The sequence below is a fragment of the Asterias amurensis genome, chromosome 10 (genome assembly GCF_032118995.1).
Source record: "Asterias amurensis chromosome 10, ASM3211899v1".
NCBI classification, from domain to species: domain Eukaryota; kingdom Metazoa; phylum Echinodermata; class Asteroidea; order Forcipulatida; family Asteriidae; genus Asterias; species Asterias amurensis.
In genome coordinates this window covers 8858314-8883195 of record NC_092657.1, presented here as the reverse complement: position 1 = coordinate 8883195, position 24882 = coordinate 8858314, and the positions used below count along the sequence as shown (strand labels likewise).

The following is a 24882-nucleotide window of genomic DNA, read 5'->3' as shown; positions in this document are numbered from 1 at the left end:
TTTTGAAGCAAGCTTTCTACCATTACTATCTCATCTCCACACTCTGAAAGTCGTAAGTCGTTGGGCATAGTCTTTTGTGTCATGAAGAGTATCCAAAGCATTCAAGTCCCCAGAATAAAACATTTTAAAATAAATCGTGTTAATAAACAAAAAAGTCCAATGGGATTCCCATGGGTTCTCATGGGATCCCATGGGAACTTCATAGGATTCTGACCTTTTCCCATGGTATCCCATCGAGAAGACCATGGGATCCCATGGGGTCCCATGTGACGACCATAGGAAGATAGGAACCCCATGGGATTTTGATTTTTTCCCATTGTGTCCCATGTGAAGACCATGGGATCCCATGTGAAGACCATAGGAACCCCATGGGATTCTGATTTGTTCTCGTTGGTCACAGTTGTTTCCATGGGATTCCCATAGGAACACCATGGAGTATTGTGGTTCGTTCCCGTTGTGGCTATGGGATCCCATTGGATCTCCATGGGATCCTATTCCTACATGGGATCCTACATGGGATCCCATGGATCACCCATGGATCACCCATGGGATCCTCCATCGGAACCCATGGGATCCTACATAGGCCGTACGGTTTCAACTTGTAAGATCTTGTTAAGAGAGTCAGAATCATAAGAATCCTGTTAAGAATATACATTAAATAAAAAAATGTTTAATCAAGTAAGAATTTTGCAATCAATCCTCAAAGAAGTTTCAGAGAAAAAATATCTTGTTAATTTCTTATTTCAGTAGACACAGTAAGAAACCATTTCTTACTTTAGCAAGAAACAGTAACAAACACTTTGTGACTTGAGTAACAACCAGTAAGAAACCAATTCTTACTTATTCAGGTAGAAACCATGTTAAACCATTTCTTACGTCAGTAAGAATCTGTTATAAACATTTGTTGGTTTCCCTAAGGGCCGGCAGGAAGTGTAACTTGATGCTGTCACTCACATAACACTTCCTGTGGGGGGGGGGGCACAATTTCGCCCACCGTATAACCGAGACACAATGTTATCATGGAATTTGGTGCTACACCGTCCCTATTAAATGTTTCCAGTATTGTGGTGTTTGTAATCAGACTATTGATTGCGACGGTGGCTTAGGTATCTCAAGATAGACTTCAGTACAGTCAATGATGCACCTCATGCCAGACAAATAAATGCATTTACACATTCCTTGGGTGCCCATTGCACATTTCTGACGACTACTGAATTTAAAGCACTGAGACATGCATGGAACAATATGCGCGAGCAAAGCCCAGCTGAGATACCAAAGTTTCGAGCCTAATCATAATTAACTAGACCCAGGTGCAACCTCATCAGTGTTTAATAATAGCAACTTATCCTTGGATTTTGGGTTCCGCTATGGTTCTGAAGTTTTCTGAAGAAATTAGAAATACCAAAAGACGAAACACCTGCATAACTCTGTAGATAAATTTTTCACCAATAATGGTGTCCTCTTGTTTACCTCGGTTGTTGGAAGCTTTAAGCCGTCTACGAACAGGCTTAGTCTATGAACAGGCTTAGTAGCTGATTTGGAAATTACATTATCTCCTTGGCAAGAGTTCCTAGTCCATCTTTAAATTGTTGATGCAGCTTTGAACCCTGTACAAACACAAATGATAACTGTTTTTTGTGTTCTGTTAAAACATGTCCCACAAACTATAAAAACATGATAGAACATGTCGAATTACGAGGTCAACAAATATATTCAGGCTGAGCTCTAAAATATTTCCGTTGACAGGGCAAGGATGGTAGTTTTAAGAAATATAACTAATATGGCGCCCCAATCCCGACGCAAGGCAACGACGAGAGCGTCTCTGAGATGCTGACACGGCTCCACGGGGATGGATGTATACCATCTCGACGACAACCAAACAAGCTCTTTGTACTATGTAATTTCGTTATCGGACCTTTAGGGATATCACCACAACCTAGCAATGAACCCCTGAAAGAGCTCCTCAAGGAACCCTAATCGCTGCTCTACCCATAGGCCAAGTAGCCCCTGAAATGAGGATCTATTCGCCGCACAGCATCCTACAAGTACACTAGGCCCCTTCAATTAGCTTATACAAGAACCGTTACAACCGACATAAGTCGACCGATTCCCATGCATGCCCATCAATCAGTCCACTTTGTTAGCAAGATGCGTATATTATTATTACATTTATAACACCCCTTGCAAGTATTCTGCCTGCTCATTGGTTTAGAGCACGTCACATGACATGTCTTAGTTTTGCTAGACGACGGCCGTCGGTTTGCCATGCGCTAGTCCGAAGACTAGCACATGGCGCCGTGCGCTAGTCCGACAGACTAGCACATGGCGCCGTGCGCTAGTCCGACAGACTAGCACACGGCGTGCAGTACCCAGACGCCCGTTGCGTGTACGAGTATGATAAATTAATAGTCTGTAACCATTTCGGATTGCACGACACTACATGCAACACATTAAGTAAAAGTGTTTGCAATCTGTGTTCGCGTCGTCCATGGATTGTAGCATTCAGGTCTGTAACTTAATAATAATAGTACAGTATATAGAAATGTTTGGGTGATGTAAAACAAATATTGACTGCTTTTACTCGTGCAATGGTTAAAAACTATGACTCCCTCGGTGATCCCCGGAGAGTTCTATTTTCCCTCGGCTTTGTCTCGGGAAAATAGAACGCTACGGGGATCACCTAGGGAGTCATAATTTTAACCATAGCACTTGAAGCAGTCGATATTTGTATACTAGCTGTGCAGCCGGAATTGGCAACACAAACCAATACTACAGATTGATCATCAGTCCAGCACCTCATCACTCAGCACGTCGCGCTTTTACAGCATTTGGCCAAAAGCAAATGCACGTTTCGCCGTGTCATGACATGTGTTATAATATAAACCTGTAATTCTCACTAACGAGAATTGTGATTGTTTTAATGTTTTCTAAAAAAGTAAAGCATTGCATGGAATATTATTTCCAGATGTCTTTCACCATTCCCTTCTGTAAACCCTGTAAATTGCTTGTAAATCTGTGAGGGTTTTTTTGTTTTCTGTACTGAAAGTTTATAATGGCTTTAACCAAAATGCCATGTATATTCTGTGTTTTTTTATTTTGTTGTTTTTATTTTTTTTTATATATATAAATAAATTATCAATCGAATTGAAATCAGAACGTCCGTGCCAGTTATTCAATTTTGGATTGATCAGCAATTCTCCGTGTGTGGCCTTCGGCGTTACTGTGCATAAAAAAAAATGGGTAACACAAAATATTGGTTTGTCAAGTCGGGGGTGTTTTGGTGGTTGCAATATATGGGTGTGGGAACATAGGGGTGTCGGAATATGGGGGTGTCAGACTTTAGGTTGAGTTGTCTAAATATAGGGGTCTCGGAACATAGAGATGTCGGAATAAAGAGCAGTCACAGTACCTGCGACCTTCCAAATTTTAATGAGGTTGAGTGAGCAGTGGACGTCTCTCCGACTCGCTCCTCGAATCTTACTAAATTTATCCAACTTCGCTGTAGATAAACATAAGTTTGTACAATTTTTTTCATCCGGTCATAGTTTTAACATGTCAGACTCAACTGAATCACGCAGATCGTCGAAGGCAGCCAGCAAGAAAAGAGCCAGTAAAAATCTGCAGCCCTCATAGTCAACGCAACTAGAGCATGATGGCACCAAGTGTTAATGTGCTTGCACGGGCCATATCATTACGAAAACCACAATCAACAAGAAGCTTGGCAAGATAATAGCACTGCTTGAGTCGGTGGACTAAAGACGTACTGGCCTTGAAGAAACAACTCCATGAAGTCACAGTGAAGATTCAAACTGCTGAACTTGAAGACCTAAAATCTGCAATGTCCGACATCGAAACTTGGCGGAAAACCATTGTTCTGTAAATCAACCAACGTCACGATGATAACTACAGTGAGGTTTCCGTCCTGAAGAACCACATCTATGATCTTCAGAATCGTAGTCGGCGAAACAAAATGATCGTGTATGGAATTCCCGAGGGTTCGAAGAAAGGTCAGAAATGGAAAATTTCATGACTGCCTTCATCACACAACATATGAAGCTGGATGGCGGTCACTACTTAGATATTGAAAGGGCCCACCGAACACCTACCTGGACACCAATCACCGGCTAGCTCTTCTTTGTGACCCCGACCGATTCACTGCAGACTAATTCGCTCTGGTGATCATGAGTAAATCCCCAAGAATGCATCACAGACTCTACGAAACAACCCATATAACAAATCCAAGATGTTCATCACTAATGATGTAACTATCCTAACTGATAAAATTACATTTGTTTCTGTAATATTTTTCAGACTGCACTGGTGGTGCAGAATAAACAGTGGATCGTGACAAGCTGAAGGATTTTAAAGGGGTCACCGATATATGTGTGATGCTCAGTGAGTGCACTTGACAATTAAAACCGTGAAGCCCTACTTACTGTGCTTTCCGTTTTCATCCTTTTCAATACAGAATTTTTCAAATTAATGTGCACATCGGAGTAAACCTTCTGGTTTACGACGGGTGTAACATATGTAATGTACCATTGCCGTTTGCAGCAACTATAACATAATGATGGTGCAACAATGGTGGTTTCGGACATACAGCAGTAAGTGCACAAACAATTTATTTTTAGTAAAAACTTTCCTGGTTCAGAATTGTACTGACCAATGATACTTGTCAATAATAAAAAATAACAAGGTAACTGTAAAATACCCAATACAACTTTATACCAAAAGGCACCATATACCAACCATTGGCACATAGATAATCTTCACAGGATAAATGATATGGACGCCACTAAAACCATACCATTACAATTTCATTGATAAACATTGTTTCTCATTATATGGTTTGGGTACATTTTGTAGGACACAAAACTCAATATCCACAGATTGCATAAAACAAACACGGTATGAAAAAGTAGAGAAAGCGTCCCTTACATAAAACGAAAAATACAGCACCTCAGCCAGTAATATTTTTTGAGAACAGCTTTACTAAAAGTGGGGCAGATAAGTGTTTAAATCTGAAGAATCGTTCACTTTGTGATACAAGCACCAACATTTGCAATAGGGTTCCTCTGAAGCCACTTAATTAAAAAAAAGCCGTTAACGAATCAAACAAATTCAAGATCGCCACCATTTTCAAAAAATGCCGCCATTTTTGCAATATTTATGGAAAATACAAATTTATGACCCATAAGTTTTATAAGCCATCCATTATTATATACAATTTAAATTTATATCTGTGTAAAAACACTGAAGTTATCCTTTCATCATACAGTAAGGATTTAAGAGATGGGGTCCTAGTTGCGGGAATATTCTTCATTGGTGAATATTTTATACAACAAACAGCAAGCTATTACACAAAGTTTATTGACCTGTTTACTTCTAGAATATTCCACACTGAGTGCATTGGTGTAATGTGATACAAACCTTATTACTTTGGGGTCAGTTTGGTATAATGACAAACATTGTACATTGTATTACACTACCGTTTGCGTCACACATGTAACTCACTCTATAGAAAGTCTGCTCTCGTAATGGGTTTTTTACAGCAGTTTGAGCAGTTTGTCATTAACCTTAATAGGTACATTTGACTCACGGGAAAACAAATTACTTATTCCATTCAGAAGATTGCTTTAGAAGACTGATATGTAAGACTTGTTTCATTATGTTTATTCCTGACCTGAAATTTATAAAGTTTTTTTGATTAATTTACAAACTAATCTCGAAGCGTGTTAAATCTTGCCTCTAAAACGGAAAACTATACAAGGTGTTTAAAATTAAAATACAATAATAAATCTGGCACCGCCTAAAATCGTGGAACCGGAAAAGCACCCACGATTCTGCACCACGAGTCAAAGTTATAACTTTGAAAACTTTGAAACTTGTAAAGAAGGGTCTATGCCTGCTACTGTACTTCAGTTTGTGGCCATGATTGAACATGGGGCTGACATCAGATCTCAACTCGGGTTTGGTGCATCAAAGACAGACCTTGCAACGGCACATTTCCTCCAGTACAACTGTTATGCGAGATATAACGAATGAGCCGCTACTCACAGGCACTCAAAGGATCGGGAAACATCTTTTCCAGTTTTCATCGGAATGATTGTCTATGCAAAAACAGAACAAGAAACGTGGTAGAAATGCTTCATGAAAACGGCCTCAGCATTTCATACGACAGAGTTCTTGAAGTCTCGGCACAATTAGGTTTATGATGGGTGGTATGCCCACAGGTTCTTAGAAAAAGGGATATGCATTACATTTGCCATGGATAACATAGACCACAACCCAACTGCTACAACAGCAGTTAGTTCGTTTCATGGTACCAATATTTCTATCTTCCAACATCTAATCTGAAGCTGAACAACGTGAAACCCTTTAGCTTGAGTCGTAGAATATAAAGTCAGTTCCTGAACTTCCTGACTCTGACACCAACGTCCGCCCGGCACACTTGACAACAAAGAATCCAAATCCTGTCCAAAGGCAAGGACTGACAGAGCCGAGTTACGAGCTGCTGACATCGCAACTGACGCTAGAGTATTAGTGGCTAGAGAAGGTCAGTTCACCCATAATGTAGATGAGGCGGTAGATGCTACTTATTGGCACACGGTCCATTTAGGGCCGGTTCGGCAACCATCACACTATTGTCAAACGATTACAGTAGCAAACGATTCAGCAACAATTGGGGGATAGCTTTTTCAAACGCTTCAGTGCGCTGAGCTTGTCTGGTCGTCCGGAGTGCAAACAAAGGGGCTATAATCGGATTACTGTCCATTGTGTTGGGATTATAGCTTTGACTGATTGGTTGTGGACTATGGATATTAATTTAAAAACTAAAATGTTCTAACGCTTTATACTCGTCAAAAGATACCACACATACTTTTTGAACAACGATGAAGTATAACCTGACATTCTACTTTACCTCTTTTTTGTCATGTATTTGCTGGTTGGCTTCGCCTAGCGCTGGCACCGTCAATGTACCTGTACATCATGTACATGTGTACTCGATTAGAGCGTTCGAGACGAACTCAATTTTTGGTTGGTTGTGACCAACTAAGAATGTTTCCCAACTAGTGTGTATGTTTTTAATAAACGTGTGAACAGAATGTTGAATTTGGGTGTGATCTGCAAATAGGATTGTAATCAGTACGTCCTCGTCAGAAGGATTAATTTTGAATACTTTTAATTTTAAACATACGGTTGGCATTGAAGAAGAAATACCATTGCATTAATAAAAAGACTGCAATAAAAAATACCTAATGTATGTGTATGTAGTTGTTTGTTTCATGCTTAATTGGAATAAATTTACGGATCTTATTATCAGAACAATTTGTTTATACCCTTCCCGTTTTTAAGTGTAAGATAAAACTCTATGTTTAAGGTTGATCAGACAATCTCGTGCTGTCATATAAATTTGTTTCCTGGAAAACGGTAAATAAATTTGGAGTCCGATTTTGGGGGAAATCTGACACATAAATATTACAAATCTGTGAAGTAATAAATGAATAGTTGAATAACTTTTTATTACAAAGACGCATCATGTTAAATCTCTTTTTTGAATGTGTGTGGTTCTGAAAAGAGCCGTTTGGTTTGTTTGAGAGAAGGTTTCTCTGCTTCCTCAGGAATTTTGAACGTTTAAAGAGTGACAGGCCATTGAGGGAAAATGTCCACAACGAGACAAGAGCCTGCTGAATATTTTTTCCTCTTGAGGTCTGCATCATAAAACTGATGGATAGTATGTCGGGTGGAAGTAGAACTATAGCGAGTAACATTGGGTTTAGACGTACATTTTGAAGAAAACAGTCTAGTGTCTGAACGGGTTCAATGTGCCTGTTCTTTTTAAACTAAAATAGGTTTTGCAAGAATCTGTTCAATCTAAATGCAATTTGGAATATTACTGAATGAGTTCACACCATAAATTTGCCCGTGGTGTTGCAAAACTGAAAAGGTTACTCTAACAATAACAAGAGTATCATTACCTTTGTAACACAAGTAAGATAATTAAACAATAGCGGGGGAACAACAGTTATCTAAATCAGCTAAATGAAGAAACAAAATGAAAAGCGAACAACTTAAATCTTACGAGTAATAACTGAGAACTGGAAGGAGTTATATCATTGTTAAGTTAAATCCAGCATTGAAGTTCTAACGACAATACTTACTTATAAGATGTAAACGTACAATAATTTTCGGAAGAACTCATACATACGCATGTAAATCAATCAGTGTTTCTGGTTATCTAACGAATTTGGGCGTTAACGCACACTTGGAAGAGGTTTCAAGTAGCTCATTACCATCCGACTGGGGTCCCTCACTGTAGGCTACTCAGGAGATTGTCGTATAGTCAAGAATGAATTGCAGTAGATGCCTTCTCTATTCCGATACTTTCTTTTGCAGGAATTTTGTGAGGGATGTTTTTTCTGGGTCTTACCACCAAATTGTGGAACAAAGTGTGACATGGGTGTCAAAAATTAATGTTTGTTTGATTTTAAAGTCAGATTCACAATTGATACCTGATTGTTTGTATTTTACACAAAAGGTACCTTTGAAGTGTTAACAATTATGGAGAAATTATTACAAGGGTTCCATTCAAGTGATTAGAAAAGGTTGTGGATGTAACAGGAAACCATTTGTTTTTCAGTTGTAGCTAACAGAGCACAATGCACATGGAAAGTAAATTTAATGGAAATATTGCCATGTAGTGCAAGAAATTTGGTAAGCAATTGAAACAATTAAAACAAAATATTGAGACCTCTTAACTTCCCAATCCAACCGCCGTTGTTTACATGTGTTCTTTAAAGTCTTGCTCCAATAAATATCAAATAAAGTTTGTATTCATCATAAACATTTCCATTTACCCGGTTGTTAAGGTAATTTTATGAATTTCCACATAAGTCAATCCATATTGACATAGAAGTTACCAGCAGCAGCACAACTTACTAAAGAGGTTGTTGATGTAACGGGAAACCATTTCATGTTTCATGCAAGTCTCATAAATCAAAAATACATCATTAAGGGCAATTCCACGTCATGGACTGTAGGTTTGAAGACATTTTTAGAACTTTATTGGTAATTTAAACACACCAAGTAGCTTTGATTTAAAGCTTTGTGTTTGATACTGATATGTTGTACTCTAATAAGTCGAATGATACTGTGTATTTGGAAACGTTTGAATTTATTAAGAGTTAGAGCATTGCTAACGAGCGTCATGGACATTACGAAAAACGGAAGGGGGTTTTGGGTACAACACAGTCAATTCCAATAGTCTGTGAAATTAAAGTTCAACAGTTGTGTAACACCTTTTTATTTATTAGCAAGGAGGTAGTTAACATGAACAGTAATATTGTTTTTAGAAAGCCTGTAAATTTTTAAGAAAGCCTGTCAACTTTCTTGTTGCACATTTTAATAATTTGGGGTTATTTTTAGCGTCATGGACATTACATCAAACTTGAAAAATGATGCAGCATGCTTTTACCCTAAATTAATAAACCTATGTGCTGCCTTGCTGTTAATGTGTGTGTTGTAAACTTTATTGAATGTCCCTATCTTAATGTTTAACCCCTTCCAAACATTAAGAACCGAAACTCCCCCAGAATGTCATTTAAACCCCGCCCCTCGGTAAGTCCCGTTTTTGCACTTTCCGTCCACATCTAACCAGGCTGCCTTCTGCACTCTGAAGTAGTTATGATAGACCAGAGGTGTAGGTATACATGAAGTAACCTTACATTTCTAATTAGCTTTCACATTATTCCCTTTTATGTGTTTCTCACAAGGTAATTGTTCATCTTAAGTAACATGCTGAACATCTTGCGTCAACATTTTGTGACGACAGTAAAGTGAAATTAAAAATTAAAGGTTTCTGTAATTTTCAAAGTTGATCTGGATACTGCTATGTTCAAGACTGGGTGAACAATAGCCAGGTCAGTTAAAATGAGTTGGGATGACTTCTTGGGAGGAACAGGCCAAATGTAGCTGCTACCTTGGTTTTCCAAGTGCGAGATAGTCATCCTCTGCACGTTCCACCTAGATTGACATGTAAAACAAGAACATGAGGGAAAGATTGGCTGCATTGGGCTTGATTATAACAATCATGTTTCCAGATTATGTCTTTTTCCTCTCTTTACTTTTTCTGCCTCTCTACTTAAGTCTTAGCCATTCTGAAATTATGTAAAAATAAAAAATTACTTTATGAATGATGCTTCGTATCCAAGCTATCCTCAGATGTGTACAAATCTTCATTACGCCTTGGCCTTCAGAAGTTTTCTTAGATGATAAGTATGTTTATAATGTCCTACTATACATTTAAACATGTCTCACCAACAGTTCACATAATTCAGTATGTACAATGTCACTTGAATGTTTTTAGGAAAGAACTATTCAATGATAAAACTCACCTCAAAGTCTAAGATTTTGGCGGTCAGTCTGTACAATCTGTGCACAATGTTGTCACTAATAAGCTGCTAAACATGAGCCCGAAACAAATTTCTGATAAGGTCTATGACAAGTGTTCTCTTTGACAAGTTCAGGTTTGACCTACATTAGGTCAAATTAATGAACTGTGGGATTTACCTCCGAAAATAACGATTGGCAACACCCTGAGATAAATTTACTGTGAAGTTTCTTTAAAATTGTGACTACTTAACCCCAGTAATTTGTTTTAAGCTAAGAATAACTAAAATGTGCAAATCATGAATTGGGCAAAAACAAACTTGTTTTAATAAACAACGAAAAACATTGAGAACCAACGGGGAAAAATTAAACGAACATCGATTTGAAATCACTAGGTGTCACTCTTTCTTGCTACACTAAAAGTAATAAATTTGACTGATATTTTTCGGGCCGACGGCACTTTTTGGTGGAATTGCCCACATGTACAGTTTGAAAGCTGATAACTACATACGAAACCTAATTAGTTTTCTTATCAAGACCTGTGACAAAAATATGTTCATGTTTATTTCCTTCTGATGTAACTAAAAAGGAAAACGAATTAAACCAAGAACTTTTTGTCAAAGTTGGTGAAGACCAAAAATGGCAAGTTTGTTAAAAATTCGAGCGGCTGACTAATTAATCTGTAGGGACGTTCGTTTGAGGAAAATACATCCTTATTACAAAGGCAGAGAACTCTGGCAAGAATAATAGACAAGGGAAACAGATATAAATTCTGGAACAATAGAAAGAGAGGATTTATTGCGTCTAAAAACAAAAGCAGTACTTGCCCTTAATGCACACAAATCAAAAAGTCTGCCACTTCGTTCGGATCTTCATCCAATCCCGCGAATCCCGCGGAGTGCACCCATTCTCAACCACAATGTCACGACACATTCTCCAGTAGTAGTGGGCCTTCGTTTGCGACACACTCGCATTACTCTTGCCGCTTGTGCCCACACGCTTATGTCTGTCCTGCATGACAAATTAAATACCAAATTTATGGTGATCTCTTTCAAATAACCAATTATTTTCACGTTGTTGTTGAACATTTTTGGTGGGCTTCGTTTTGGCCTCGAAGTTGTCCCCGGCATAGACATCTGACCGTTACAATTTCAATTGCAAAACCAATCCGTCAGACTAGACTTTACTAACTATTTATCCTAGTATTATGTGCAATGATGTAGCTGTTTTTAATTTGTTCACATCAAACAACTTTACTTAAAATTAGATTGAACCCGTTTACCAAAAATTTGCGATAAAAATACTATAAAAATTACATCGGCAACATAATTATTTTAAAAAAAATTCTAGATTCACATCATACTTACATGTTTTAGTACTAGAGCTTGCAGACGACATTTTAAAAATGTAATTATTGTTTTCTCCCAACCAATACTTTTGACGCAAACCATTCCATCCATAATTTTTCAGACGTTTTGTAAAACACTCTACAGAAATAACTGCTGGGAGATACAAGCCTTTACAGCGCGTTTGACTACCATTTTTTTATCTGATATTTTAAAACCGCAAGACAAGACAGTGATACATAAGTTGTTGGCCGAATTGGTCGATCTATGTCACGAGTCTCTTCTTCTCGATGTTTGATCAAAACATGACCAATTTTCCGTGTCTTTTTGCTGTTATTTCCTCACATAAACATATTTCCCCGTATAAACATATGAATAATGCATGTTTAGCTTCTAGTCGCACGTTTTCAATCCACCGTACGTTGCCGTGTGTGGCTGATAGTGATAGCATAGTACTGGCTGATACGGTTTGTCAAAAGGCAGCCCCACTGTTTCACAACTCAAGGTCAGTTGTGTTTTGGACAAAGCAGGGCAGGTTGATGTGATTTAACTTGATTTTTCTAAAGCATTTTGTAGCGTTTCTCACAACTTGCTTTTACACAAATTACAGGGTTTTGGGTTCCATTCTAACTTAGTCGAGTGGTTAAATGCATACTTGCGTAATCGCCAACAAAGGATGGTGTTTAATGTTGTCGCTTAGGGATTCCCTGAAAGATAGGGGCAGTGTAAGTTGATAATTGCGCACGTAATACACAATGTTTGACTGCCTTCGCAAGTATATAGGTCTTTCTGCCATCACAAATGGAGCAGATAAGTTTAATTAGCTCGGGGAAGTGCTTCCAACCATGCACTTGGAGAATACTGCAAAAGGATGGAGATATGCGCAAATGATGGAGCGTGATTTCTGCAGGAAGAAGTGACCCTTGTAAATGGTATATATTTTCTTGTATTTGAAAGTAGGCATCCATTGTCCGGGGTAGGTTTGTTCGTAGCAGCCCAAATAAGTAATTGCAACTGCAATATGTTACTTGGGTGCGTCTTTTTTAAAGCCAGTGGATACAAGTGACTTACACGGTTTACAGAAGGTGAAAGACTTCTCTAGAAATATTGTTCCATGAAATGCTTTAGAGAACTATCTTTCTTTATGAAACTAATCAGTAACCGTTTTTTCAAAGGATTACATTTCAAAATCTATTATCATGGTATATGCCTGACAATATGTAATCTACTAGGGCCCATCATCAACACAAGATGTACTTGTGTTAGACTGTGATGTGTTAAGAGACAGCACATTCAAATGATCAGCTTGTGACATAAAACTGTCTTAGCTTCTACTGCTGGAGCCGTCTCCTTCCTCATCTGCCGATTGGAAATTGTCATCTAAAATTTGTGAAATGATACTCCGCACTTTTTCTGAATTACTTTTCCTAAAAATTAAAGAAATTGCGTGCAGATGATCTCATGACCTAATAATGTGTGGCAGATTTCAACTATGGCATCAATCAGTGCGACTCCAATTCCACTGGCTAAAGCAACACTGGTATACGTACACATGGCTCTCCATGAAGGAATGTGAGTCGGTAGTAGAGAAGTTTGTTCCTTAGGTCTTGCCTTTCCTCATCTGTGATTTTTCTTCCTAGTTTGTGTGAGGAAGGAGGTAGAAAACTTGTTGATGTCAACTTAAGTAGCTGTTTATCTACCCATCCTTGGCCACTGCCGTCTTCGGCACAATTGTCACAACAAACCTTGTTCCTCTAAGGTGTGTCTGATAGACTGGTCATAAAAGTCTGGTAGGACCTTGCGCCGACACGTAGTTTTTGTGCTGATGTAGTTTTTCATCTTTCCATCAACTCTGCAACCTCTCAAGCGACCAGGAAATATCATGATCACTGCAAAACTCTGTAAACCATCTCTTTCAATTCGACCACTTTCTTGAAAACAATCACAGATGTACTGGGATGGACGAGAGTGGATGAACACGGTGTTCAACTTGTCAGCACCCATTCAAAACACCCATTCCAAACGCCACAGTAGCAATAACAACTCTTTTGATTAGTAGTAGGCCAGCTAACATACAAAATATTGTGTGCATGCTTTGTGTCAATCCACGGCCCCTTCTTCTCCTAAGGGCGAAAAGGTACATTATTTGACAAACAGTAGGGTCTAATCTTTGGGTTCCGTGATCGTTTTGTTGCTTCCTGTTTTTCTCGATGGATTTGACTTAACGAACCATTTAAAGGGAAAATAGCTCATATAAACCTCTGAAATGTGTTGTTTTTTAAAGCGCTGAATTCAAAATGACCGCCGACGCCATCTTGAAAAGATAAATTGTCTTTTTCCACTATATCTGGCATGATATTCCATTCCATGGTGAGGGAGGATATTATGTCCTGTCACTTCATGACATCTCAAAAACATTAGTGTAACCATAACAACACAAGCTCAATAACGCTTTAAGGATTTAAATGAGTATCATAAATAATGTCCACCCTGAGAATTGTTCCTTCTTAAAGACGTGTATTTAACAAAATCATAGCACATATACATGTACACATATAAATTAGAACTTACAAGGACTCATTGCTATAATATGTCAATAATACTACTATTGTCGATCACTCAGATCACTGATCACACAGATCAAAATGTAGGTCACACAGACCGAATGTCAAATTGAAGGTCATATTGACCGAAAGTCAAATTGACGGTCATAAAGACTTAAATTAAGGTCACTCGGACCGAACGTTAAGTTAGTCTCAAGGGACTTGCCATTAAGGTACACTAGAAAAAGCCCTTAACCAAATTCACAATTCACAATCTGGCAAATAGATATTCTCCGCAACTCCAAAATTATTATGCCTCTAAGTGTACAGTGAAACAGCAATAGTTTTGAGCCAAATGCCTTTCAACTGTTCAAAAACAACACTCCACTGGAACAATCAAATTGCAACTACACGGAGGTCCCCAATGGTTGTGAACGCTTGAGGACCACCTCGCTCTGTCAAAACACCCAAATCCCTTTTGTTAAAAATTTGCTTGATGCAAGGACTGCGTAAACATTCCTTTGTTCTGTACAATGCCAAATACAGTCAAATGTGGACCCTTTTGGTCCCCAGGGCCACCCAAACATGCACACAACCCTATCTGTATTTAAATCTGTGTTGGTTAATTAACTTAAGAAAATAAAGGAATCATCAAAAAATCGCTACTCTTCTGCATGAAACTTTCTAAAATATGAACTTATATATGACAAGTGTTGTAATGTTTTTAATTACAGATGGATAACTGTTTTTCGTGAAAACAAAACCAAATACCCTCTAGCTATGGGATTCCTCTCTGTGGAAATGTACAAACCGGTAGTTTTTTCACATATTCCGTTAACGCTTTAATTATGTTCTGTATCTAAATTTACTGTGACTTTGGCCACTGTGATATTTCTTAACTGAAATTCTCATATCCAGACTCAGGTGTGTTTTTATGTGTAGGGTAGAATGGGTAAGACACTGTGAAAAGGTTCTTTGAAATCTTCCACAAGCATAAAACTGCAGTGCAATTACTACCTCAACAGCTCAGAAATAAATAAAATACAGTTTCTGTTGAATAAATACCGTGAGTAAAAGTTCATCGGCGGTGAAATTGCTGAAGGATTATTTTGTTAACGAAATATTCGATCTCTACAAAGCTTTCTAGCCTAAAAATAAATAATAAAAAATTGTGTTACTTTAGGGGAACCTTTTTTTACAATGTTTCATACTGTTAACAACTTTCCATTGCTTGTAAAGAGCCAAGAGACCTTCTTTTCAAGCGATTGATTGGCATAGAGGGCTGGATGTTAGTTACACGCAATCGTTTTATTAAAACAAATGTAAAATTGGTTATTTCAATACAAGCTGAAATTTATGTTTGTAAGGTCACCATCACAATAAAAACACGTGGCAATGTTGTGATCACCAATTTACGTGAAATAAATAATTAAGATTCGTCTGAATCAAATTTTCTTGAGCGATTCATCATTTTCTCTCTGAGCTTGTCCGGCTACTTGATGTGCAAGGTGGTTATTATTACCAGTGGTTCTACTTCAAAACACAGTTTTCCTTCAAATGTCAAAGGAAGACAAAGAACTTCCTGATCACTGTTATTTAATCGCTGCTATGCCTATTGGAGTAACTAGGTTATTTTCCTAGCGTTAACACTTGGTAGTATTCATGCAACAATATTTATGTGTCACTTTTACAGTGTAAATAGATCTGCAAACGATCTATTGTCACCAAGCAAATCAAGCAGAAAACCCAACACAAAAATAAGAACTGAATAATTTAGAATGATTTAAAAAAAAAACATGGTCATGTTGTCGTTTCATAGGTTACATTTCACACTACATTTGTTACACATCCAATGGCGTTCTTTTACTGACTTCTTAGCAAACCCGCTTTTCGAAACATGTGAAGCCAATCCAAACACCCCTCATAGAACAGCATTTGTCTTGGTTTTGATGGCTTCAAACAAACGTCACCTACGTACGTAACAGGTTGACCACGTAGCTTCAACTAGACTAGTTTTGATATTGTTTAAGTATGAAATGGTCACATTGCCGCGTGTCGGCTGTCTACACATTTTCAGGATGATTGCGCAACTTCATACCGGTGTCTGCACTTTAATTGTTGCCATTCTTATGTGAACAAAACGCGCACCGATCGTCTCATCCATGTGTCTTGCAAAGGAAGTCATCACTTAGTTGTCTGCATTCCAGTCTCTCTCTCTCTTTCGTGGCATAGTGTTAACTGTAACCGCCGTGCTTGCCGCGTATTTTTGCGTGTGCGCACACTCGAACACACCTAAATCGTTCCCATTTGCCTGATAGTGATGGGGTGGGTCAATTGGCAAATACACGCACCAGCCAGAACTGTCAAAATTACTTGCCGTGTTGCCTGGTACATGTCTAAAAAGTGTGCAGCACTCAAAACATTATCCCCATGCATCGAGTCTACTACTATAAGCTGGCGCAACTTTCTCACCGACACAACAAGTATACAATGATTCCACCATACTAACAAGAGGGCACAGCCATATCATTTTCAAAAACACGATGAACGAGAGACCACTTCATGACAAACTTAACCTCCCCTTTCTCCCAATCGGCAAACACGTGGGAGTCAGAAAAAAGAAAGTAAGCGACGCTCTCATCCTTTGTTGCAATTTTTCTAGGAAGGCCAAAATAGCAGCTTCTGCTAGCCAGCAAGCCAGCAAGAGCGAAGCAAGATCTGTCAAGTTCACTAGGAATGGCCGGACCCCACCACGCAAACATTGAATGCCCCCTACTTGATGACATGTCCAAGTTTGACCTGGCAATTTGTCTACGAAGTGTTTGTGTGTCGTCTCTTCCTGGGTTGTGTTGCTCTAGACCAAATGATTCGTTTGTGTTTTTGGAGTTTGGTGTGGAAGTTCCAACAGGTTGGAAGCAAGGTGAAAATTATGAAGAAAGAATGTTTGGCGGCGATAGAGGAGATCCTTCACTCATGTGCCAATTATCTTCCACCATCGTTGCCTTAATCGTGTCGGGGTCGCATGTAATGTCTAGATCCAAAACCCTGGGTTGTTTTCTCCCATATGCTGTTATTTTGTCGCCTGTTCCGTTCGAGAGTTGACAGGTTGTTTCTTCTGCCTGTAAATCCATGGGGCATACCTACTGCAAGCAGTATTGTAGCAGGTTCCGTGGAGAGACAGGGGCAGAACTCTTTAGGAAAGAGTGTAACCGCGTAGTGGTTTCTCTTCAAGCCTTGCACTAAAAACACGCTCATGTCGGCAACGCAACGTATCGTGCTATTTTGGGCATGCCTCACCCGAGTATTATACTGTCCGAGACCCTTCAGTGAGACTTTTTGTTACACTGGTTAAGTATTCCATTGTTTTACCGCGTAATTGACGAGATTCATGATCTGATGTTGCTTTCGAAGTGGACGTAAAACTGACATTGTTTCCATTGTTTTACCGCAAGTAGTCCTAGTAATTGACGAGATATTCATGATCTGATGTTGCTTTCGAAGTGGACGTAAAACTGACATAGGCCTTTTGTATTACTGCTTTGAAAAACAGCGGATACCCCGGTATCTGCAAGTGCCCCCCCCCCCCCCGTACGGTTTCTGCATGCAATGGCCGTGTTAGGCCGACAGCCTTGAATGGTCTGTGTTATAGCCACTGACCTCATTTTGTCCCTAGAGATTTTCATAATTATTGCCTTTTTAAGTTCCAACTAGGGTGGATTAAACCATTAAATACTGTTAAATGCGTTATGACACAATATAGATTCATCAATGGATGGAGTTGGGCCCCAAACAACGGATGATTAAGTGAGCCAAATTTATAGTCTTAGGTTTCCCATTGCCGATATTCACCCCAGTATCTCGCATGGAAGACGCATGATTACCTCAACTTGAATTATGATGCAACATACATTATTAATATCCACATTACCCGACTGTTATTCATAAAAGTTACAGTTACCGCTTGTGCCCCTGCATTAACGTGCATGGTATAGGGGTGTACAAACATTTGCCTCGACCACATCTGCTCTTTTGCACTCCCTGAATATGCTTTGAATACGGTAACCGTCAGTGGCATTTCTGTCTCATCAAGTGTTCCGTTCGTAAGAGCTGTTTATCTGGCAGTATAAAAAAATCAGCACAACGAATCATGTTGTCCATCCTGGATCATACCCTCCTGAACTCTTAAATATATCTTCAATAGCCAACATCCATTGGGAGTACAATGGGTATGTTTGGAAATTGACGCCTTTGCTGATGGGCAATGCTTATATAACCGGTTGAACTTCTTTTAGCTGAAAGTTTCAACTCAACAGTCTTAAAAAATAAACAAGAGCTGAGTGCATAATAAAATGCAGTGTTTTCTTAACTAAGTGCACCTTTTCTTAAACTAAATATTCACAAGAACTAGGTAGGAATATGACCAGATTTTAAAGCCATTGGACCCTTTCGGTACAGAAAAAAAGAAAAGAGTTCACAGATTTACAAATAACATACAGGGTTTACAGAAGGTAGTGGTGAAATACTTCTCTTGAAATATTATTCCATGAAATGCTTTACTTTTTGAGAAAACAGTAAAACAATAAAAATTCTCGTTAACGAGAATTACGGATTTATTTTAAACACATGTCATGACACGGCGAAACGCACGGATACAAGGGTGGGTTTTCCCGTTATTTTCTCCCCGACTCCGATGACCGATTAAGCCCAAATTTTCACAGGTTTGTTATTTGATATAGAAGTTGTGATACACGAAGTGTGGGCCTTGGACAGTACTGTTTACCGAAAGGGTCCAATGACTTTAAGAAAATACAACTCGTGACATGATCCCCCCTTGAACTTGACAGGCAGTGGACACTGTTGGCAATTACTCACAATAACTATTGGCGTAAAACCTTTCTTGATGTCAAGTAATGGGGAGAGGTTGGTGGTTTAAAACATTGTGAGAAACGGCTCCCTCCGAAGTGCCATAGTTTTAGAGAAAGAAGTAATTTTCCACGAATTTGATTTAACCATCTAAACGCACACAACGTGTGACAAGGGTGTTTTCTTTTTTCATTATTATCTCGCAACTTTGGTGGACGGATTGAGCTCAAATTTTTTGTTGAGATACACCAACTGTGAAGGCTGTAAAGTACCAATAGTGTCCACTGCCTTTTTAAGGTAATGATCATACAATTGGAAAAGGACAACATTTTAAGAAAGACAATTTGCAGCATGATCAGTTTACACTTAAAGAAAATTACATAATCACAGGATTTATACAAGTTAAAGGAATGTCTTAAAAATCACATCTATAACCTTTTATACCCTGTTAAACGTCACTTCTCCATTTGCATAACTTGGCAAGAAAGATCGCAAAAAATATATAGGTTTGTGACTCCCTGCCTCGAATTACAGATTGGCAAGACTGGTTAGATTACCACCGACTATAAAAACTTAACTAACATGCAAGGCAATGAACATACAAAAAGAAGGAAAGCCTAACACTCTGTGGGAGGGTGGATGCACCGCCCCTCCTTATCCCCTTGACTTGCTTCTCCCATGTCTCCCGGTGCTCTTACCGGTTCACCACCCTGCCGTTAAGTACAGTTGTGATGCTGAGGTGACGGAACTCCTCTGCTGTCCGCAGCCAACGTGTTGATGGTAGTAATCCTTCAGCTAAGGGCTCGGATAGGGGGTAAGGAATGGGTTCCGTGGTTGCCGTCTCATCAATGGCATGGCTTGTCTGGGTTTCAACCTTCTCAATGTCTATGCTGCATCCGTCTTTGCCTTGTTAGTTGGGAACACGGTTCCATGTCAAACAACACACAATGCCAATAAATGAAGTAGAAAGTCGAATTTCAAAAGTGGAAACCGTACTATAATAAAACTGAAACCCACAACCTGAAAAACAACATTTGAAAAATAACACGCACAATAATGAACGTCGTATAAATTAATCTAGAGATCATTGCCTGATAGTAAGTTAGTTACATATACGTGCACCGCAAGTCTGTACAATGGGTAAGAATAAGACTTGTCAAAAACTGCTGAGCGATGGTGAGGTACTTTTAGTGCCTAAAAAATCCAATGTGACGGCTAGCTTTGTCATCCCGGGTCTCACGGCAATCCTCCCTGGAAAGATGGAGATGGTTTACCCAACGCACATCAGGCCATTGGAGTAGTTGAGGACATGATTGTCGTTTTCCGTTTCAAGGGCACACTCGTCACAGCAGTACAGGGGGTCATCTCCCGGGAACCCATGTCTGCACTAGTTGCGACAACATAACCCTCCTCCCGCCCAATGGCTGCCAGCAGGCCAGAGGGTTACGATATTCTTTTGATGGGTAAATGACAATCTGGTCCCACGAGATTGGCCCCATTTTTACCACTTTCAAAAATCATAACACAAATTATAAGGTCACAAACTTACTTCATTGTTTAAAGGCCAGCTTTGACTTGAGCGTAAACTCAAAACTCCTGTATCTTCGGCCGACAGGACTGACTGACATTATGATTCCATACCGACCACCAACGATTCTGTCCGAATGTTGACGACAATACTTTCGGAACATTTCGGATAACTTCAAAAGAGGAAGAATTCCTCCTTTTTGTCACGTGATTTTCGGTGATAACGGACCCTAGTCGGAGACTTTTGGGTCAGGCACCCAGACTAAACTAATGGGGGTTGTGACCATGAGATTATAAAGTTAAGGTTCTCCTTTAGTGTTTAAATAGGGCAGTACAGTTGGCAATCAGTTTTGACGTAATGTTTCCCTAACAGTCTCTCAGTATTGGCCTTACAGTGTGAAATATTTATTGTTATTGGCAGACTAGTGCTACTTCTTTTGTTTGCGTTAAAGACTGTATTCAAAATGCGAGTCCTTTAGACAAAACTCTTTATGAGACCTTTAATTGAGTGTTCCCATTTGAGAAGATCAATTTGAGAAGATATTTGAGAAACTTTTCAAAGTTATCGCTTTGTTTAGTTCACTGACAGATATGGGTAAGCAGAGTACTAAGGAATTACATATGGGAGAAACACCTACCGGAAATGCTGCAAACTCTTGACGCCGACGAGTGGCTTGAAGAACCTCCCAGGAAAGGTCTGCAAGTCATAAGATGCGCAAAGGCTTCCTGCTATTTGCTACCAACTAGTTGAGCCTTGTTCAAACGGGTTGCTGTACTCTCGAGGGTAATCTGCGCTACATCGTCTAGGGTTGACACTTCCGTGGGGCGGTACTTCTGCTTAAGGCCAAGAAAAGATAGAAAAGCATGTGCCTGTTTTTGTTCTGTTCTCAGCCGTTGTCGCAGTGTAGACGGAGATTCTCCTCGCAAAGTCCATGGTATGTGAAGAAGTGATGTGAATAGCTTATTACCGGGGTGCTCCCTTTTGTTGACGTCATCCGTTCATCGATGATGTAGTGACTTGTTCAGAAAGTCCCTCGCAGAAAGTCCCTCCAAAGATGCCGCATCTTTTTTGGAGTCATGAAGTACATCTGCCCTGGCTGGAGAGATGGATAGTGATCTGCTCGGCGAAATCAAAGAATAGTGCATAGTAAACTTCCTGGAGCACGGCCCGTTAGGTTCATCTGGCGTGAAGTTTCCACTTGCAATGATGACTTGAGCATCAGCAACCTGCTCCTTGTAAGATTCGCGCTCTTCCTTGACGTGTTGAAGGTGTGCCCCCTGCCTCTGCAACGTTGCGTTCTTCTTTGCTTCTTCGCAGTTGACGGTCCTGTTGAAGAGGTTGTTATTCTCTCTAGAGAGGTCACACATCGGTGGACAACAATGGATTTGTGGACATAGTTGTTTCCAAAGCTTCTTGGAGGTGGAGAGTGCTGCTGCCCTTAAGCAAGAAACAAATAGCATCTTAGCAGAAACGCCATGGGAAACTAAAACTGGAACAACGATTGAACTAGAAACGTCCTTCGAAACTAAATCTTCTCCAGAACTGAAGGCAAGTCGAGTACATTTTTGAATTTTAGTGTATTTCTAAAAAGAATGACAACATATATTGGAATTTCAACAAACAAATTTCTGAAACAATTCCTTTTCTTCAAATTCATTGGCTCACTTTACTCTCCACCTGTGCGGGTAACATTAAAAACCCGGAAGTTATTTGGTTGCACGTTGGGTTAATGCAGGCATTTTTATTAAGATGGGGCGCCAGTATTTTTTTTCTTCTAAAACAATTCTGGCATTATGAAAGGTTTGGTGTACTTTTTTCTAGCATGTCCCAAATGTGCATTCAACTTTATACAGTTTGAAGATAATGACGGTATAAAGCTTCCCGTAAAGTATTTACGGTTTGTGAGACATGAATACAATAGGTCAAGGAACTGTTCATCGTCTCAATGAGCTGAATTTTTTTTAGCATGTTAGACATGTTAATCAATAATGGTTATTCTACCAATACTAGTTAATACGTTTTTCATGCTACAATTTTCGTGAAAGCCACATTATTTCAGCAATAAATACTCTAAGGGCAGCTTTAATTATTTTATTTATTTATTTTGTTGAGCCTACCCGTTGTTTCCATAGGTGGCTTGTAGTAGTCCCTCAAGATGCTTGATTTCAAGTTCGTTGATGGCAGAAGACAAAGATCTGCTTTCTTGAATCCAGAGACAGGACCAGGAAGAAAAAGTGCGTTCTCTTCTGCAAAGTTGTCGATGAACTGGAAGACTCGTGTCGTACCCTCGAAGCTCAACACTCTCGTACACTCAACGAGACCACCAGACTTCTTACGCCGTTGAGTAACCCCTTACTCCCGGTACCATTTTCCAACCGCACTTACCTTATTCTTGCTGATGCTAACAATAATATACAAATAAGAAAGTTTTAAGGCTTTTTTAATTGCTTTTTGTTCTTCATCAAATTCCAAAATACTTCAAAAAGTGTCACCTCACTTTCAAAGGCCTTTTTTTATGTTTAAAAAAACTCACATTGTACTCGCACATGAGGGAATCAAAAGGTCTTGGAGCAAACCCTCTTGCTTCTGATGAAGTAGACGTTACGGGATCTCTTGCGCTCTTTACCGACATCTTTGGGCTTGAAGTAGCCTACTTTTTGGCGCATGTTCATCGACGTATGGAAGTTCCCAAGCAGTCTCAAGTCTTTTTCTCCTGAACAAACATGAGGCAATGCCAATTATCAGCCAAACATACTGAAGCATTATGATTCTTTTTTAGTCCGAGCTCAAGACCCCAAAAAATTAGAACACCATACACTATTTGCAGCCCTCAATATTTTTACAAGAAAATGTGCGGTAAGACATGCTGATCATAAATCAGGGTGCTGTAAACAAAAATGACCCGACTAAAGTGCGGTTTTGGCCTCCGCTTTCCCCTTGAAACCAAATAAATAAGTTCCCATTGACATAACTAGACAATTTAGAGACTTATTCATCCAAAATTTGGCTGAAAATTATAGGCTTGTACATTTTACATTTTAAATTTTTCAAAATTCATTATGGCCGCCTTTTTGTATAAAGAATAGGGAAAAAGTAAATTTTATGGAAACTTTAAGGAAAATTTTGTCAGGATCAAAATTTGGCCCTGCAGCTGTCAGCCATTGCCTGTCCACCAACAAGCAGCAAAGATCTGGAAGAAAGCACTTGTTCTAGCACTCCTAAAATCTGGGATAGATCATGCCATTCCTAAAAGCTACAGACCTATATTACTCCTGAGTCACTTGTATTTTTGGTGGTATGAGTCAAGTGTTTTTATAACTTTACCAACAATGCAAATTAGATTTGCCTGCAACTGCCTAGGCGGGTTAATTACTAGTTAATAATTAATATCTATTACTTACAACTTTAACCAATGATCAGGTTCTTCCCTGTGAGGGGCAAACACCACCAAGCCAAGTCCAAACCTGCTACATTGGCTAAGAAAACTGCCTTAATAATCGAGAACCTTCTCTGACCAAAGCTGACGATGAAGTGGACGAGTATTTGCTATGCTCCCCTCGTTGTCGTTACACCTCAGCAGTTTTCAAAAGAAGAAGGGAACAAAAGCGTGCGTCTTTTTGCACAAAGAAAACTTTATTTATTCTTTAAGGGATTCACTACATATTCAGGACCTGTTGTGGATAAACCCATGTGGATTAACTACGAGCCAAGTACTCAACCTCAGTCAGTACGTAGAAAGATGGGTTTGAGGCAGGGAAAGTATCCGGTGTCGTATTTGCTGACCTATCATCTGCCTACGACACATTTCACCACAGATGTGTCCTCCACAAGAGGACTGTACTAGTACCTCTATTCAACATTTTCACCAATGATCAGCCAAGAAGTGAAAGTACACGCCGCTTCATTTAATGCAGATGACCTTGGTGTAGCTGCCAAATTCGGTGGCTTCAGTACTGTTGAAGAAAGACTCGCCTGCTCTCGACGCATTGTCACCTTACTATGAAGAGATCCACCTCCTTGCAAAATCATCTGCGCCAACTGAACGTCTCCTGGTCTGAGGCTCCTCTTGAAAACTGTGACTATCCAGTATATCTCGGTGTCACCCTGGCCCACTGCCTCTCCTTCAATTCAAGACCCACGTTGAGAAGACCAAAGCCAAATGCTGTGCAAGAAGCAAAATTGTCAGCAAACTTACTGGAACAAGATGGGGTGC

General features: G+C 39.4%; 1 pseudogene; it reads right to left on the bottom strand.

Moving 5' to 3' along the window:
* Positions 1-460: 460 nt before the first annotated feature.
* On the bottom strand, positions 461-23341 carry LOC139942612 (uncharacterized; annotated as a pseudogene).
* Positions 23342-24882: the final 1541 nt, after the last annotated feature.